The 19,346-nt window shown below is 39.6% G+C and overlaps 1 long non-coding RNA gene across 1 annotated transcript in view; it reads left to right on the top strand.

Moving 5' to 3' along the window:
• The window catches only part of LOC311596433, a 97,665-nt gene that overhangs the window by 30,017 nt on the left and 48,302 nt on the right, over nt 1–19,346 (top strand). The gene's annotated exons all lie outside the window — the stretch shown is intronic.

Below are 19,346 nucleotides of genomic sequence, written 5' to 3'. Positions count from 1 at the left end.
CTGGCCTTGAGCTCACAGAGATCATCTACCTGCCTTTCTGCCTATGAGTGCTGGGTTTACAGGCATGCGCCACCACACCCAGCTCAGATCATTTATTTTAAATCTTTAAGAATTTTTTATTTTGAGACTGGACTTCACTCTGAAACCCTGCCTGGTCTGGAACTTTCTACAAACATCAGGCAGGCCTCAAATCCACAGAGATCTCCCCTGGTTCTGCCTCCTGAATTCTGGGAATAAAGGAGTCCTCGGTTTTTGTTGTTGTTTTTTTTTGTTTTGTTTTGTTTTGTTTTTTAGTATAAGTATTTGTAGCTATGAAATATCCTTTTAGAACTGTCTCTATGGTGTTCCAAAGTTTTGATAAATTGTGTTATTATTTCCATTTCATTGAAGGGATCTTAATTTTTTTCCATTTAATTCAAGGGCCTACAATCCATTTATGAGTGTATTGTTCAATCTCTAAATATTTTGTGTACTTTCCATGTTCTTTTCTTTTGTTATTCATGTCTAGTTTTAGTCTAACGTGAACTTATAATATACAATAAATTATTTCTATTACTGTATTTGCTAAGGCTTGCTCTGTGGTGTGCACTGTAATTTATTTCAAAGGACTTTGATCTGCCAAGAAGAATGTATACTCTGCATCCATTGGGTTGACAATTCCATAGAAGACTATTGGGGCCTTTTGGTCTCTGAGGTTTCTCACTTGGTTTCTTAGTTGGATGCCTTAGAGAGGGATATTGAAGTTACCTAATGTTGTATAAGTGCCCTTTTGTACTTTTCAGGAGACCCAACATTCAGTTCATGTTACATCTACATTTTTTATCATATTGATGAGTTGTGTCCCCAAATAAGATTTTAAACAATGTGTCTTTCTCTATATGAAAACAGTCCTGTGGTTAAACTAGTCTTAAGATGTGAACAGTAATAACAACAAGTACTTACACTAGGTTTGTGATATATTTACCAGAGGTCTAAATGCCTTTCAATAGTTTAAACCCTTAATCATTATTCTAATCACAAAGTGCGGTGATGTTCATATCCTTATATTATGGAAGAAGAACCTAAGGCAGAGAGCTTTTGACTAACCTGACCAAGGCCATGTGATTAGCAAGTGGCAGAACTAAGGTCCAAAAGCTATTCCTTTACTTCATTTCTCCTCCGATGCCATTGCACGCTTATTTTTCACAAGGTTTCTTTGATCTCTAGGCCAAGAGAGACTCCAAAAATAACACTTTTAATTTCCAAATTGAGGGCATGATTTCTAAATGGACCAAGTTATTTTTGTGAACCCTAGATAAAATTCAGGAACAGAACTTTGGGAAGGAACTTCCAGATGGCAGAAAATCTTCACAGTTCAGTAATTAAGCCTTTTGAGAATGTGACTCTGTGATGGAGCCACTGACTGATTAACTGTATAATATCAATTATATCAAATGGCACTACTTTAATTCTGTCAAAATTTAGAGAAATCTGACATGCTGACATGAGCTTCTGTGAAGTGTGATAATGAGCTGCCAAATGTCATATAGTGCCACGGGGCGGGGGGGTTGGGGGTGGGCACCCTTGCTCTCAGACTAAAGGTGGTTTTTACTCCTTATTCACACCACGTTGTGCTTTATTAAACACCATGAGCAGCCATATATACATACTCATCCTGGTGGATGAACAGCCTCATCACTTTGGTTTATGTGACTCAAATTGTCCAAGTGATATGTTAAATTTGCAGAAGACAAATGTGACTCGTACGTGTGTGCATGTGTGCGTGCGTGCGTGCGTGCGTGCGTGTGTGTGTGTGTGTGTGTGTGTGCGTGTGTGTGTGTGTGTGTATGTGATAAAGATTGCATACTTAGGGAATCAGGCCTCTGTTCACACTGCCCCTCATTCTTGTAAAGCACACTCCTCACTTCTGTAAAGCTTAGAGGTTTAACTTGCCTAATTTTATAATGACAGAAACTCACTGGCCATTAACGACAAATCCAGGCTGGTTCAATAGCGAAGCTGGAGTTACTGAGTGACAGACACTTTCAACAGAGTTTGGCTTTCCTGAAAAGAGAGGCATGTCCTTTTTATGAGAAGTAGAAATGGTCATCAAATGTAAGAGTTTGTCTCATTAATGAAGTAGTAAAACTAGCTTTAGGGAAATGCATGAATGTAAAATTTCTGTTGTGACCCAAAGGAGACAAAGGGAGGCCTATACTATGACTCAGTGAGACGCCTGAGGGACCGGAATGAGTGCCCTGCCGTGGAGAACACCTTAGTTTTTATGTAAAGTATTTGCTGATAATTACTCCAACAGGCTAGCATAGTTGTCACCCTCGGCTACTTTTTCCTTCCCTTCATACACTTCAAGTAACTTCAAGGAACCTCTAGAACATTCCAGACTACCAGAAAAGTTAAAAGTCTAAAGTCTGACCCACCGTGTTTACCAGCTTCTTCCTTCTCACACTCACCCTTTCCTTGGACCAGAGTAATAATTTCGAAGCCATGGGAAGCCGACGGTCGGCGGATTCCCACTCACTTTCTGTACTAGGTTGTTTGTGTATTATTTACCGAAGTAACTCACTCACTGTTTTGAACTGAACAGAAAACAATTATTTATTAAAAAAAAACTTTGCTTGTGGCTTCAGGAGGTGAACCCGCCAGTGAAGCCCTTGTCTCATAAGTGTGAGGAGATGAATTTGGATCATCAAAACCCCGTGGGTGGTTATGGTGGCCTACCTGTCATCCCATAGAGCTGGTGACAGACACAGGGACTTTCCAGAATAGTCTGGCTAGCAAGATCAGTCCAAATCACCAGCTCTGAGTTCAGAAAGAGAACCTGTTTCAGTATGCAGGGTGGAAGGTGACCTAGGAAGGTTTCTCATGTCAGCCCCAGGCCTCCGGATGCACACCTACCTTATGTCGACGTGCGCACACACACATATGCACTCACACATATGTGAACATGCATACTCGTACACATGTATACAGCACACATGCACACATATGAAAATAAGTAAGTAAATATATACATAAATAAATGCATTTCAATTTCTTGTATACATTTTTTTCCTCAGATCATAGCCAAAAACGCCATTCTGTGGTGGCATTTGGCAAGGAATTTGGTTCCATGAAGATCTTTGAACTGAAATTGTGTTCTTCAGCTGCGACTGCTGTCCTCCGTGGCTAATCCCTGCCAACTTTATCCTTGGTGGGATTTTGTAGAGGCCAGTAATATAGTCCATACCTGGCTACCTTCTGCTTATGTTCCTTGACTCACCGGCTACTTAGGCATCCCTCCTATAGTTAGTGGCAATAGAGCTAACGAATGGGCCGTCTTCTCGTCTTTGTCTAATCATCATTTTCTACTTACGCTTTTTTCCTGCCTGTAGTCATCTCAGGAAAAACCAGACTCCAATGATTAAAGTGAGGAAAATGTCACTCTCCACTTCTGATAAGTGCTTTCAAAATGTAACCAGGAATAAAGCTTTTAGTTATTGGCCTTTGGGAAGTGTCCAGTCCATCTCACTGTCTTCTACTCGCTGCAGGAAGGAGGGTGGGAAAAGCCGCATTACCTCACCCTGCCTAGTTCTCTGTTTATAGAGACAGTGAAGGAAAGTACAGCTGGGATGGCAGTTAGTGGGAGAGAATTGCCAGTCCAGCTGCCTTTTTATCTCAAGCTTCTATGATTTACTCAATTACTTGCTACTATATTTAGAGAGTGAGATTACTTAAGATTCTTTTGCCTGAACTTTTGGGCTTAGTTACCAGTTCTGGGTAACTAACTGCCACTTAAGACCTATTGCAAGTCTCCTTGAGTGATGACTTTTTTCTGCCCTGTTTCCCAGCTTGCTTAGGTCAGATTTTACAGAGCGAGTCAGTCAAAGATCCTAGTGGGCCCTCAGTGTGTTAAAGGAATGTGCATGAAGGTCTCACATCAGACACAGTAAGAAGGCCGACGGGAAAAATACATATCCTATATTTACTTTGACATTCTTATCTATTTTGTGTGTTTGTTTCCTTTTGTTTGTTTGTTTTTCAAGACAGGGTTTCTCTGTGTTATCTTCGCTGTCCTAGACTTACTTTGTAGACCAGGCTGGCCTCGAACTCACAGCGATCCACCTGCCTCTGCCTCCCGAGTGCTGGGATCAAAGGTGTGCGCCACCACGCTCAACCAACATTCTTATCTTCTTAAACTTTGTCTTTTTTATATTACCAAGAGATTCCTAGACTCTCACCCTTACCGCATCATATATCAACAAGGATATATTTCTGTAAAGCCTTTGATTCAGTCATTTAAAAATACATAGTAGATTCAGACTTTATGGCAAGTACCTCAAACATTGATCACTTTGATCTGAGCCAGTGCAGCTATGCAATCTATTATCTAGCATTGTTAGAATTAATATTCCTAAAAAAGTTGTTTATATAGATAAGCAAAACATTGTAGCATATTAAGTGTGAGAAGACTTTATACCTCCTCTTGATGCATACTTGCGTTTCATACTGGTTTTGCGTGTAGAATCAATAAAATTTACTATAGGTCAAGAGTGGCATAGAGAATGAATCTTGCCAGGCAACTGCCTTGGTGGGGATGCTGTGGGGTGGCCCGGCAAGGGAACAGCTGCCTTCTTAGATTGGGAAGCTGATGAATGTTTCTGATGGCAGGGAGGTTTTGCAGTTTCAGTTCTCAGATCTGTCAGAGGGCAGCCACATTGGCTCAGTCCTCGTTATGGAGCCTATTTCTTCCATAATTGTAGCTGTTGTGCAAAAGGCTCGGCAGAGGTGTGATTTCACATTTGGCTATGGCTAAATACTCACTCAGTTATTAAGGTAAAGATCGTGAGAGTTCACTTTTCAGGGACTCTGACCAAAAGAATTATGTACTAAGATATTTATTTGACTAAGAGGAAAAGCTAACTATGTAAAATGAATGGAATGTAAGGAGCCATGGTTGGCAAGGAAATCAGTGAGGATGCAGCAAATCGAAGTAAACACTCCCTTAAAAGGAGACTCGTTTAGAGAATGTTTCACAGAAATGGAGAGAGAAAATAAAAACAAAGCGCAATATTTTTGATTAATATATACTTGTATTCATTCAATCTCCACCCTCCACATCCATGGGGGAAAACTGATTTACTTCATTGAGGTTGCACTTGGATTAGAAACTGGCTTTGGTCAATGGGGTGTTGACATATGTCCTGAAACAAAAGGGACGTTGACAGATGTGCTGAGACAAAAGGCTTGAGACTTACAAAACTTTTGCATTTTTCTCTTGCTCTCCCTTTGTTTTTCGCTGTGAGAAGAATATGTTTCTGGCACCCACAAGTTTGAGGAAGATCAGAGATATCCAGAGCAGAGCAGGCACTAAAGCAGCTTGGCCCAGTGTCCAGACCAGTTATGGGCCAGCTTGCTTATGGAAAAACATGCTGAGTGCTCCTGGGGGTGTTTTGGTTGTCAGTTAAGTCGCAAATTTAATTAGTATATTCAATTCGAATGCTGTAAAAGCAAGGAAACTGGGATTAAAACATTTTAAGTTCCTTGATTATTTTTGCATGAGAGGTACTGATTAATGTAAAACACATGTACATGTTCATATCAGGCACGCATGTACGTATTGTATGGAAGGTACTAAAAGAACAGTATTTTCTACCTATTGTCATTCCACACATACGTCTTTCCTTCAAGGCAATCCTTGTTACCACTTTCAGATGTTTATTTGAAGAGATATTTTATACATATTTCTTTATTTATCTACCTCTTGGAGTAAATATCTGTGCATGTATATGAAAGCAGTGGTGTATATTATGCATTTTCGCAAACGTTCCTTGGACTTTCGTATTAAACTGCATAACTAGTGATCACTCTGTGTCAGTACATTTAGGAGAGATGACATTTAGTACATATACAGTTGCCTAGTAACCTATCACTTAGAATAGTATTAATCATTTAGTTAAGCTCACCTTATAAGTGTGATTACATATACTATTAACCTAATCAAACACAGTTTTTCAAAATATAAGTAAATCTTTAAACAAGTTATGGGAAAAAAGGGTCAAAATCAGCTCTTTAGAAGAAAAAGTCCTGAAAAAAAAAAGTGAAGGAAGTGTGTGGCAAACAAAATCTGAATAATATGCTAGAAAAATTATCCAACTCCACTATGTGTCCTTTTCATAAAATATGCTGCTATTATTTTTTAAAGGAAAAAGATTCCCAGATTTCCTATTTATTAAAGCCCAGCTACATTAACAGGGTGTTCACAGAATATATATGAATTGAAAATGAGATACCACAGGCAGGCGTGGTGGTTCACACCTTTAATCCCAGCACTCAGGAGGCAGAGGCAGGCAGATCGAGGCCAGCCTGGTCTACAAAGTGAGTCCTGGACAGCCAAGGCTACAGAGAGAAATTCTGTCTCAAATAAATAAATAAATAAATAAATAAATAAAATAAAAATAAAAAAGAAAGAAAAGAAAAAATGAAATATCACATGTTTATCAAATATAATGTGACATAGGGACCATATTGTGTTTAGCAGCACATATAAAATTATAAAATAACTTACCAAACACATGAAACTCTTCTCAGTCTATTGACAGGAATCAATATGATTATCAACAGAGTAAAAACAGGCAATTTACAAGAATATGTAAGAATTCAATAATTAAAGGCTTTCATCGAAAAATAATAATGACAAACACCCCAGAAACATAATGGTAAAGTAAATATGAACTAACATTTAAAACCTTGGTCTATTGGTCAATGCATGGCTCTCAAACATGCAGGAAATATGCATTCTTTCAATAGATTTTTTTGTGTAACATAATCTACCTATTGGGCTTAGAAGAAATAATTGTTTATAACAAAAAATTGATATCATGTAGAATGAACTTCCAAGCCAAATTGCAGATAATTTACAAAATAGTTGAGGTGGAAAACTCTCTGTGTTAGTTAGTTAATTCCAAATAATCTGTGTGTCAGAGAAGAAATAATGGAATAAATTGCAATAATTAGAATTGGAGTTTCAATGGCTGTATAGCTTTAGAAATTAGTAATTTTTCATAACAGTATACTATGATCTTAACTGTCTTTAACTCTTGTGTACTCTATATATCCTAGAGAAAACAGAGATTGGAAAAATGAATTTAAGTAGAAAATGATGAACAAATAAACTGGTAGAATAAATTGGTAGAATAAACTGTATTTTAAAAAAGAGTCAACAATAGAGCAACAAAACTCTAGAATGGGTTGAGATTGGCAAATTTTTATTTCTATTTTTTTGGGGGGTTTTTGAGACAGGGTTTCTCTGTGTAACCCTGGCTGTCCTGGACTCTATTTGTAGATCAGACTGGCCTCGAACTCACAGAGATCCATTTATTTGCCTCTGCCTCCCTAAGTTCTGGGACTAAAGGCATGTGCCACCACTCCAGGCTGGGGGCAAAACTTATTTTAAATGAAAACAAAAGATTTAAATAATGAGTGTTGGGCCTGAAAGGGGAACATAACTAGAATGAGAGGATAATGTATAATTGATAATAATAATAATTTTAGGTCTTAGCCTAGATTCTATGCTATTCATGCGGGCCTTGTGCTTGTTTTGAAGCTGTGAAGAGCTTTGGAGCTCTCTTCAGGTGACCCTGTGCCAGGCCTCTGAGAAACTATCCCATCTGCTTTAGGCATGCAGATCAACACTGAGCTTTGAAGTATCTTCGAGTATTTGACATAATCCTGAATTTTAATGTGGTTTAGCTGAGATTCTAAATTGACACAGGGACAGACACCAGAAAGGACAGACTGATGCTCACCACACACTAAATACATGTACTCACTCCTGTCCTCCGGTGTGATGTAAGCATTAGACCACTGACAGGAAGCAGGTCATGATGCTGAGCCCTAGTGCCCTTAGGGAGGACACAAAAGACCGTATGTCTCTCCTTCCCTTCCCTTCATGTGTAGGGCAATGAGAAAATTGTCTACTGAATTTAGAAAAGGCCATGATGGTGTTGGGTCTATGGCTGCTTAATCTTAGACCTTACAGACTCCAGATTATGAGAACTCCAGGCTCATTAGGTCACCCTATGACCTATATGGTTAGGCTAAAATGACAGTTGGCTAAGGTTCTTCTTCTTCTTCTTCTTCTTCTTCTTCTTCTTCTTCTTCTTCTTCTTCTTCTTCTTCTTCTTCTTCTATTCTTTTGTAGATAAGAATCTACACTTATATTTTGGGACCTGTGACTTTTTTTTATGACAGCATTCTTCCAGTATGAGAAGGTCCATCGAATAGAGCGCCTCTGCACATAATTTGTTGTGTTATTAATCTCTTTCTCTACTGACCGAAGATTTATCTTAATGTATTGAGCAATGAAAAATGATACCATAAGCTCAATTGTTCACAACTTGTCCTAGCTGGACATGTACTTTTAAAGGTTTATTTGTACCAGAGAGAAAAGAAATAATTTAGGAAAGGTAAGTGGGACTTTTTAACAAGATTATGGAAATACGGTGAAATATGTGGAAGGTTTAAAAATTAATTTTCTCAGGAACCTTGTGAAGGTTGTTTCTCTTTTGGGCTCCTATGAAATTGATTGTGGAAAGTGCCAGTGGAGTGTTTATACCTAACCTGAGCGTGCACGAATTGTAACTATGTAGATGTTGTTCTTGGACAAAATTAGAAATGAAAGAATAAAAATCTATCTCAGCAACTGGAAAAAATAGAAGTTTAGAACATATTAAAATCAGGAGCAGCTTTGATTTTGCTGTCTGATGCAGGGAAAGGAACAGCCAGAACCAGTTTGGGCAAGTCCAACCGCTTAGTGAGTCACCAGAAACTACAGTGCTAGTCTTTTTTTTTTTTTTTTCTGAAATAACTGATTGTTTCCCACTAAGATTAGTTCTGAGGTCAAGTAGAGTTCCCACATTCCAAGAAGCAAGATGGAACTACCTCTTCTGGAACATTTTATCTTCCCATCGAAAATAGTGGTGCATACATTGCTGCAATCACTACCTCCCAACAGGAGCTTATTCCAAAGTTTTCTTTGTAAGAATATTTTTTAATAAATTAATGGAGAATTTCATATATCCTACTATGTATTCTGATCATAGTCTGTCTCCTCTCCTCCTCCTCCTCCTCCTCCTCCTCCTCCTCCTCTTAATGCCTTCCAGATCCACCCATCCATCCTTCCATCCCCTCCACAATTAGTGTCCCATCTATGTATGGGAGGGAGCTGGGAATATCTATTCTACTGAATCTAGTTTCTGATGTCCATATATTTCCATCAAATGTCAAGGACACTGGCTCTTCCTCTCCCTGTCACTGTCACTCTGGTTGTTTCCATAGTTCATAGAGTCTATTGCTGCTAGGACTCTTGATGACTCCACTGTCCCAGCAGCCTGCAATGCACCTCGTTGTACCATGAAAGCGAGCCAGCAGGGAGGGAGCTTCTTGGTCAGTTGGGTTATTTTCTGTTAAATAATCACACTTATTTACTGTGTGTGTGTATGTTTGTGTGGTCAGGGGACAGTTTGTGGGAGTTTGTTCTTTCCTCCCGCTATGTGGAAGATAACGCCTTTAACCACTGAGCTGTCTCACACCTAGCCCAACAAAGTTATTTTTCTCTATTTACATTTCACAGGAAGAAAACCTTAGTATCCCCTGAAAAAGCAGTTTCTTCATGAGGGCCACTTCTACATCCAGTCACTCTGTAAGCTCTGAATGTGCAGAATCAGCCCATGTTAAGTCCATTTGTATAGTAAAGCAGAGTGTTCACATCTGCATTGGGAGTCCCATGATGAACACATTAGAACACCCACAGACACACTTACAGACATATAGTATTTGAGAGTCTAAGTGGAAGACTTGCTGTTAGAAAGCAGGTCTGCCAGTGCAATGGATGGCTCCTCACAGCATCAGAAAGTGGACACAGTAATATGCTACTGGGGTTTCTACTGTAAAAAGAGGAGGTTTAAGTTACTGAGTGAACAATATATATATATATATTGTTCTTCCTATGATATCACTGCAAACGATTTTGCGCTACTTTGACAGCAATATTACATGGCTTAGTCTTTCTGTTAGATTATTTCTCCAGTATCCAAGCAGGGTTAAGGATGGGGCTTATGTCTGCTTTGCCTCTTAACACTGGGATCTTATCTGGCATAGACCTTGCACGCTAGGTACATGCTGCCACAGTCTCTGTGAGTTCATATGTGCACCAGTCTTGTATCTGGAAAGAGTTGTTTGCTTGGTATCTTCCATCACCACTGGCTCTTACAACTGTTCTACCTCTTCTTCCACATATATATATATATATATATATATATATATATGTGTGTGTGTGTGTGTATTCACACACACATACATACACACACACACACACACACATATATACATGTATATATATGTATGTATATGTAAAGAAATAGAGGCCATGAATTTGAGAAAGAGCAGGGGGATGGTAGGTAAGAAGATTTGGAGGAAGGAAAAGGAGAGGGAAAAGAAGTAATTATATAATTATATTTAAATTAAAAAATAATAGGCATTTAAAGCATGATGTATTTGGATGTCAGTTTGAAAAGGGGTGGACTCACAATGATTAATCTTGTCATCTTGCCTGGAATTAGAATCATCTAGGAGACAAGACTCTGGGTATGCCTGTGATGGAGTTTTCAGGTAACCCCACCATTAATCTAAGTAGCTGGATCCTTTACTGTAAACAGAAAGTGAGGGCAGCTGCCTCATGCTTAAGCCCCGTGCTTCATCTTTGTACCTTCCTGAATGCCTGTTGCTTGGGAGGAGGAGGTGATGGATGCTGTTGGATCAGCATTCTTACAGTATAAAGCTGGTGGGAGACTGGGTCCTGGCAAAGAACTATACATTGTGCTGCCTCCACTGGTCTGGAGAACTGGGCCTGGAGGGCTACTGCTATTTTGTGTTCTTTGTCATATGAGCCTACATCAAATTCCAACTACAAAGAAGCTACAATGGACTGGGGGAAATGGTTCACATTCAAGCTGTTGAACTTCTGAGCTGGCCAGAAGGGGACACAGCATTTTATTGAGGTGTGAACCACAGCACGGTGAGGAACTGCCGCCTTAACCCATATGGTTGCACCTTACTGTCAGCAGCTGATTTTCCCAAACTTCAAGATGCACAGGGGAGGAAAACAGAATAACGTAAGAGGGACTTAATAGAAAAAGAATAAGACTAGTTACCTGCTTATGCATTACTTTTCAAAAGTGACGTGGACGAAGATGGGCGCAGACACACAGTGCATTCCTACACCTGTTTGCATCTTTTCTCACCTGCAGGCACACTGACTCCTTTCACATGCTTCCCTCTTCCACTTTAAAACTGTCTCCATACTGGGGAATTGTTCTGAAGCTTTTAGAACCACCTGGTTTTACTTTGTTAGCTTTAAGTTGATGATAATGAGATGTGATAGATATTGATTTACATTCAGAATTTTAGACACACCACGATAGGAAAGATGCTTTCTTCAAGGCTGCCAAATACAAATAGCCAAAGACACGACGAATGTGACATTTATATAATTCCTCATTGCTTTGTGGTTCTTCTTGCTGTAGGTAGTTTATTGTGTATATGTGCAATAATATAAATGTATATGTTAATAGAAAGTAATAATAATAATAATAATAATAATAATAATAATAATAATAATAATAAAGAAGGACCATGAGGACTAGTATCCCCCAGAGTCGACTTTTACCAAATCACAGACAGAGGCAAGGATTTACATATCTCATCCATGTTGGCTAAGCAAGAGAGGCCTGCTGTCAGATCTCTCCTTTGGGATAGGGCCCCAGTTACACTCAACATGACCGTGGTTTGTCATGCATGGCAGTGCTGCCTCCTCACCTTTCTTAAACTGGAGGTCGCCTCTTTTAAGCTGTACTTACTTGAATCCTCACCCCCAGAGTGTTTTCCTGGAAACCCCAACTTAAGGCAGAGAGATAATAAGAATTTCAAAAAATTATCCTCAGAAAATAGTAGGCAGAAAGGAAGAATCCTCTTCTAACTTCTTAAATTTGAGCACGTTATACTGACTCTTCTTGTGTGCTTAGAAAGAAAATGAACTCACTTTTGGATAACAGGTTCATTTTGGAAGTTTGTAATGTGAGTCTGGACTTCAAGAGAGAGAGAGAGAGGTCAGAGCCACGAACGTATTAAATTAAAATAAGCAGGGCTGTAAACTTATAATGTATGAATTATGCTGATTTACTTTTCTATGAACTACTTGGCCATTCTCACCTAATTTTAAAATTCAGTACAGCTGTGAGTTTCATTAAATGTTTATGATCCTATTAAGGGATATATTTTTAGCTTTAATAAAAGGAAGTTGATAAAGCTTCATTATCTGTCGTTTGAGAGGAAGAGTAAAAAAAAAAAAATCTAAGGTCTGGAAAGTGAGTGTATAATATGTCATCGTAAGTCTTCTATTCCCTAAGCCTTTGTCTGTCTCTGACATCAAAGATAAATGACTATTACTGAAATTAATATCTCTTAAATATATCATGATTCTTCAACATTATTACCAAGAGGCTGCTATGAAAACTTCACTAAAATAGAATTTGATTTTCTTTCTCTGAACTGTAAGGGTGACTGATATTTTAGTGCCTGTGGTAGCAATGTCTTCCATAGTAACTCGGCGGGCTTTCTAAAAAGGCTAAAATTACTTCATATGTGAAAAGGGAAATTACAAAACCTAGTGACAAAATCGTCTTAGGGCCTTTAAATATATATATATCGTTTGAAAACCACAGTCATTTAAACTATGTCACTAAAGGAAGGCAAAGCCTCTTCAGGCCCCGAATCTTTGCTTTGAAAAGGCAGAAGCCTGGTTGCTAAATAATACAACTCAATTGACAGAAGGAGGGCGCTTAGGAAACAACCTTCCACTCTTGGAAATACTCATTTCTCCTACCAGAGGCAGACAGTAATTTTACTGCAAGTCCTCTGCATTATTGTGAGTAACAAGCACAATTCTTCGAGGAACGTGCGTCTACACAGAGGCTTCTGTCACAGTTGCCATGGCGCTCGCTTGTCTCCATCTCCGACATTACTAAGGCTCATTTTGGATTAGAAGGAAGAGCGTTTGAAAGACGTGGAAGACTGCCTGTGTGGTCTGGGAGGGGACCAGCAAACGAAAGCAAATATTTGAACGCCTCGGTTACATGTGACGATTCTACGCATGCTAATGAGGGTGGTGCTAGAAAAGTGATACTGTTTCCTCTGTTAAGAGATAGAATTTACGGAAGGGTGAGATTTTTTTTTTTAGTTTAAAATGAAGGCAATGAGTTGGATGCATTCCATCTCTAAACAATGCTGACCAGCCTTCTGTTTTAGGTGCTTGGTCCCTTACTGAGAAATTATATCCCCACACACAAAACTGTAAAACAATCAAAGGACTTGGGCTTATCCTGTGTGCCTAAAGCATTTGGGGACTTTTATGCTTTCTTCCTTCCTTCCTTCCTTTCTTTCTTTCTTTCTTTCCTTTCTTTTCTTTCTGTTTTTCAAGACAGGGTTTCTCTGTGCAACCTTGGCTGTCCTGGACTTACTTTGCAGACCAGGCTAGCCTCGAACTCACAGAGATCAGCCTGCCTCTGCTTCCCCATGCGTGGGCCTTTTGCTTTGTTTTGTTTTGTTTTTTGTAGCCTTGGCTGTCCTGGACTTACTTTGTAGACCAGGCTAACCTGGAACACACAGTGATCCACCTGCCTCTGTCTCCCAAGAGCTGGGATTAAAGCAAGTACATGGCCATACCCAGTTTTCACACACGTGTTGGGAACTGAACTCAAGTCCTTGCTAGTGTGGCAAGTACTTTACCCATTCACCCATCTCCTATCCTTCCATTTATTCTAGAAATGGTCTCAAATCTACACTGAGACAAAGGTGAGATATGAATGAATATAAAAATAGAACAAAATTATAAAACAAGAATAACAGTGGACACCATCTCAGTTTCATGGTTAGGAAGGCTATAGAGCCAAAAAGTGATCTACTTATGTAGCAGGTATTTTAAATGCACATTAACACTTAAGGGCTTATGCACTCTAACCAGTGACCAAGGATCTCTTTTTTAAACTTCTGCCTTCTCCACACTACTTTCTAACAATGTCTGTGCAGCTAGACTTGTTATAATGATTAGGACGCTTCTTGTAATTTTATTTGGATAGTGACAGACTCATTTTCTGAAACATATCCATGTCTACATTTTAAACCACAGGTCTTAAATGTAAGTGGTCCACTTTAGTGCTACCCACATCTTCCACGTGAAGACGAGGGCAGGAGGACCCAGGTGAACCACACCATGTTAGGATGTTTACGTGGAGTGAACCCTTGTTAGAGAGGTGCGTTATTATTTCTAAAAGGAGGAAGAACAAGAAAGAAACTGAGTCTTTTGTTTAAGATCATCATTTCTCCATTAAATTAGTGCCTTTCCATCACCCAGCTCCTGTCTGCAAGCCTGTAATCCCGTATGAAAGCATATAAAGTACAATGGAGCTTAGATTCCACATTATCTTTGAGGTTTGATTTTAATATGAATTTCAGATGTAGAGGAAGATGTGAGTTTGGTTATAATTACAGCTACAAGACATTTGAAGCACTGCAGATTTTCCAGAATTTTTAATTTTTCCTCTGCCTTCCAGGATTTCCAGTTTACCTTACTCATGCAGAATTTTTTTTATCATCAAACTTTAGGTTTTGAAAACTTTTTCTTTATAATTGTTGGGGCTTTTATTAAGCCTATGCTTCCATTTGAAGTGGTATAATTTTTTTTTTATCAAGGGTAAAGAACAGTAAGGCAAATTAGTGAATTAAGGGACTGAAGATGGCCGCTGCATGGCTTTATCAAAGACAGTGTTACTAGGGTCAGAGAGACCTATTATAGCAGGAAGGGGAGAAGTAAAAGTAAAAAGTGCTGTGCGCCTCTCCTGAACAGACACACATCTATAGTTGAGAACAATTTTAGAACCTATACATGTCCTCCTGCCCATATTTACCATTTTAAGAAAGTTTTATTCACCAGAAATTCTGCAGATATTTTGTATATACTGCTATCATATGTGTTTGCTGAGCTGTGCTGCCTAATTAGTTTTTTTTTTTATCTATTCTGGACCCGTGTGTGTGTGTGTGTGTGTGTGTGTGTGTGTGTGTGTATGTATGTGTGTGTGTGTGTGTGTGTGTGTGTGTGTGTATGTGTGTGTGGTGAGTAACTGAAACAGCTACACCCCAAAAGCACAAACTGTTAAAAGCAGGTGTACTTTATGTTTAACTCAAGAAAATAGTAGTTGGAGAGTACTGGGGTTAATGTAAATAAATTTAGAGTTTTGATGGAAACTACTGATCATCTACAAAAAAGCATTTCTATAGAAAATTTTAACTAGCTGGCCATTAACCATAGGTAGGACATTTCTCCTATGAGAGGATAAAGGAGGCACTGAGCTCAATGAATTTCAAAGTCATGTCCCACATTAACCTTGTAAGTGTCCATTCTCTTAATGTTTCCAATAAGACAAGTAATAGGGATAAAGGGACATGCTCCTCTTGATATTTGTCAAAATGTAATATACTTGTGAGAGGCATACATTAGGTTATGTAGTAAGTCTCTCTCTCTCTCTCTCTCTCTCTCTCTCTCTCTCTCTCTCTCTCTCTCTCTCTCATGACCTAGTGGCCAGGGTAGTTAGAAAATGATTAATAAACACAGTGAAACTGAATTACTGACATAAGGATGTAATGTGATGTGAGAGGCTCTGAAAGAGGAAATTCACTGCTGGAATATCTGGAATGAATCTGATAATCCTTGGTTTAAGATAAAGCAAACTGGGCTAGGGGATTTAGCTCAGTGGTAGAGTGCTTGCCTACAAGCACAAGGCCCTGGGTTCCATCCTCAGCTCTGGGAGAAAAAAAAAAAAGAAAGATAAACCAAACTATTAGTAAGACAGATGAGGTAATGTTACAGGATGGAAAGATACATTCTTTATCGAAAAAAACAAAAACAAAAAGAAAAACCTGGAGAAATGTGGAGCTCTTTGTGTGAAACTAAAGGGAACAGTACATGATACTGTTGACCCAGCTGAGCTCCATGCTGGCTGCCTTGGGCTCTGGGGAGAGTTCGTTGTCTCTGGGTTTTCAGTGCTTCATCTGGACAGTGCGGATGATAATAATACCTCCCCTCTCGGGATGGCTGTGGTGACGGCATGCATCTAAACACAATTTCCTGGCATAAGTGGAGTGTTCGGCAGCAATACTAATGAGCACAGGAGCATGTTGGAGAGCCCTTGTCCACAGAAAGCGATAAGGTATACCCACCCGGGACAAAGGACTGAGGTGAACCGTAGGACATAGTCATCTCAAACTCTTCCTTCTAGAAAGCCTAGAGTTTTATAAATCTTGCCTTAGCTCACCGATAGTTTCAGGCAGTAAAATAAAAGTGAAGCTCACAGGGAAGTTTTCACTATAGACAGGCTCAGGCATTCACATATTGGCTGTGTGGCAGCAACCAGAGAAAAAGAGCAAAGTACTGATGGAAAACCAGCGCAAGTACCTCCCCAGAGGAATTACTGACAAGTTCAGATGTTAAATTGGTGAGACATAAGAAGAAAGGTCACTTACTTAAACATTGTGGTGATCCTGCTTGTCAGGGAGTGCCAGGGTCGCTAAGTGGGAAACAACTGTGATGAGTGGAAAATGTTAAGGCTAACACAAAGTTTACAATAGGTGACGGGGTTTCCAGAGAGGCAGAATTCATTCATGAGAGGCTCATTCCTTGGCAAAGGCCGTTAGTGAGTGAAGTGTTGGATGTTGCTCGTGAGAGGAAGTGGTGAAGCCAAACTGCTATTTAGTAGGCAATGATTCAGACCCTGGACCCTCCTAACTCATGAGGCTCAAAGTTATTGGAAGCTTGAGGGGAGATCTGGACTAAGCCTGGATCCGGGTATTTCAGCCAACAAAGGCCATTTTGGTCTCAAGAGTAAACCTCATAGCACTAGGACGTGATGGGACTGCAGGGATGGCTGATCTTGATTCCAGATGAGCAACTCAACTGTGAATGCCTGAGGTTATAGAATCCCAGAAGAACACATGCTGTCCCTATCAGCTTTGGGGCAAGCTACATGAAGCTTGCATTGACATTTCATATAACAGTTAAGTGAAGTGTTTGGGCCACCAAAGCTTCAAAAAAGCATGGCGCTCAGAAGTGGAATCAGTCAGAGGCAGCCTGGTACGGTATCAGCAGACAAAGGGATAAATGCCGTAATATCATCAACCTTGTGAAAGCAAGCAGAAGTGACTCCATGTTTAGTTAGAGTTCATATATCAGGCTGTCGGCTCTGGTATTGGTTATGATCGTGGTGACAGATTTTAGTGCAGCCAGTGAAATCAAGAAGTGATTATGATTACCACAACCTTAAGGGGGCAGTCACGAGCTTGTGCTTGAGGATTGAGATGATGGGATGAAATCTGACCCTCTAAATATGAGTAGGGTGCTGGAGAGGTGGCTGTGGTTTACAGCGCCCACCTGCTCTTCCAGAAGGTCCTGAGATCAATTCCCAGCAACCACATGGTGGCTCACAACCATCTTTAATGTGATCTCTTTGGGCATGCAGGTGTACATGCAGATAGAGCAGTCATATACATTAAATAAATAAGTAAGGCTTTAAATATAGGTAAGGATATTGGAGAATCCAGCACTGAAGGAGAGTCCTGAATTCCTCTTATGGAAGCATTTATGCCTGTAGTGCACAATTCTTTGTGCTGAAGGAACATTTACCCTAAATCCATCACAGAAAGATAACTTTGTAAGGTAATAAGAATGAATTAGTGAAAATGAAATTTAAACACTGCAACCGCTCTAAATGCATTTCATTTTTGAAGCCCTGATTACGAAATGTACTAGTTGTTCATTGAAAAATGCGTGTGCAGGTGACTTCTATATGGGATGTTAACCCACTACACTGCAGTGGGGAATTGAATCTTAGATGCTAATTTCCATTTTGGGGATGCTTGAAAGTGACATTACTTACCCAGTGTGGTAGAGTAAATAGACATTGGAGGCCTCTGTAGGCTGGGCTGAGTTCTCCAGTGCTGAGACATTATCTCTTAACTTACGGAGGAAGATTAGCCTAAACCCTGGGAGTCTAATAAAGAATATGATAAAGCCCAGTGTGGTGGTGTATACTCTCAACTCCAACACCCTGGAAACTGGGGCAGAAGGAGAAGGAATCTAAATCTAAAATAAGACTGTAAAAACAAAGCAAAACTGAACAACCAACAAAACAAACAAATACCAAACCTGAACACTTGTGAGACACATATATACACACGCGCATGCATGTGCACACACACACACACATACACACACACACACACAGAGAGAGAGAGAGAGAGAGAGAGAGAGAGAGACAGACAGACAGACAGACAGACAGACAGACAGAGACAGAGAGATAGACAGAGAGAGACAGAGAAAGAGAGACAGAGACATAGACACAGACAGACAGACAGACAGACAGACACACAGAGAGAGACAGAGACAGAGAGAGACAGAGACATAGACACACACACAGACAGACAGACAGACAGAGACAGAGAGAGAGAGACAGAGAAAGAGAGACAGACATAGACACACACACACACACACACAGAGAGAGAGAGAGAGAGAGAGAGAGAGAGAGAGAGAGAGAGAGAGAGAGAGAGAGAGAGAGAGAGAGAGAACAATGTTTGATGTTTTCTGGTTCTGGTTCTTTCTCTGTATATTTCCACATGTGCACAGGCTCTAAGTACAATTGGAAGACTGGGTACAAATCTTGCTCTCCATGGTACAAGAGACTGAAAGCTCAGTGTAACTTGCAGATGTGCAGAGCTTGTTCCCGAGGAATTTGCACAGTGATGTTCATAGGATGCAGATGCAAGGAGCCTGACTTGTTAATGTTGGAATTTTTTTTCATATCATTAAAATAGGAGTATTTAAAATATATTACCCTTCACGTTAAAAAGAGCTAGCACTAAATTTTATTTATGCAACATTTTCATTTTACATTTAATTTAATGAGAGGTATCAAATTTTATGGTCACTGTTTTTCAAGTTTTAATACTCAAAGGACACCAGTAATGTGCTGACTTGACATAAGGAGCACACAGCAGCAAATGGAGTGATCAGCTGTGGAACTCATCCTGCTTTATTTCCAAAGCAAAGGTCCTGCCAGGTAATAAGAACTTCCTTTATTCTCATGAAAGATGCCAAGGCCCTGCCAGGTAAAAAGATCTTCCTCTATACTCATGAAAGGCACAGCCTGGATGCTGCCTGTCTAATATTCTAAAGACCTCCAAGACTCTAAAAGACTGGGAGTAGG

Source organism: Acomys minous (assembly GCF_964271855.1).
Source record: "Acomys minous genome assembly, chromosome: 4".
In the NCBI taxonomy this organism is placed as follows: domain Eukaryota; kingdom Metazoa; phylum Chordata; class Mammalia; order Rodentia; family Muridae; genus Acomys; species Acomys minous.
The sequence above is the reverse complement of the archived record's forward strand: the minus strand, read 5'-3'. Positions and strand labels throughout refer to the sequence as shown.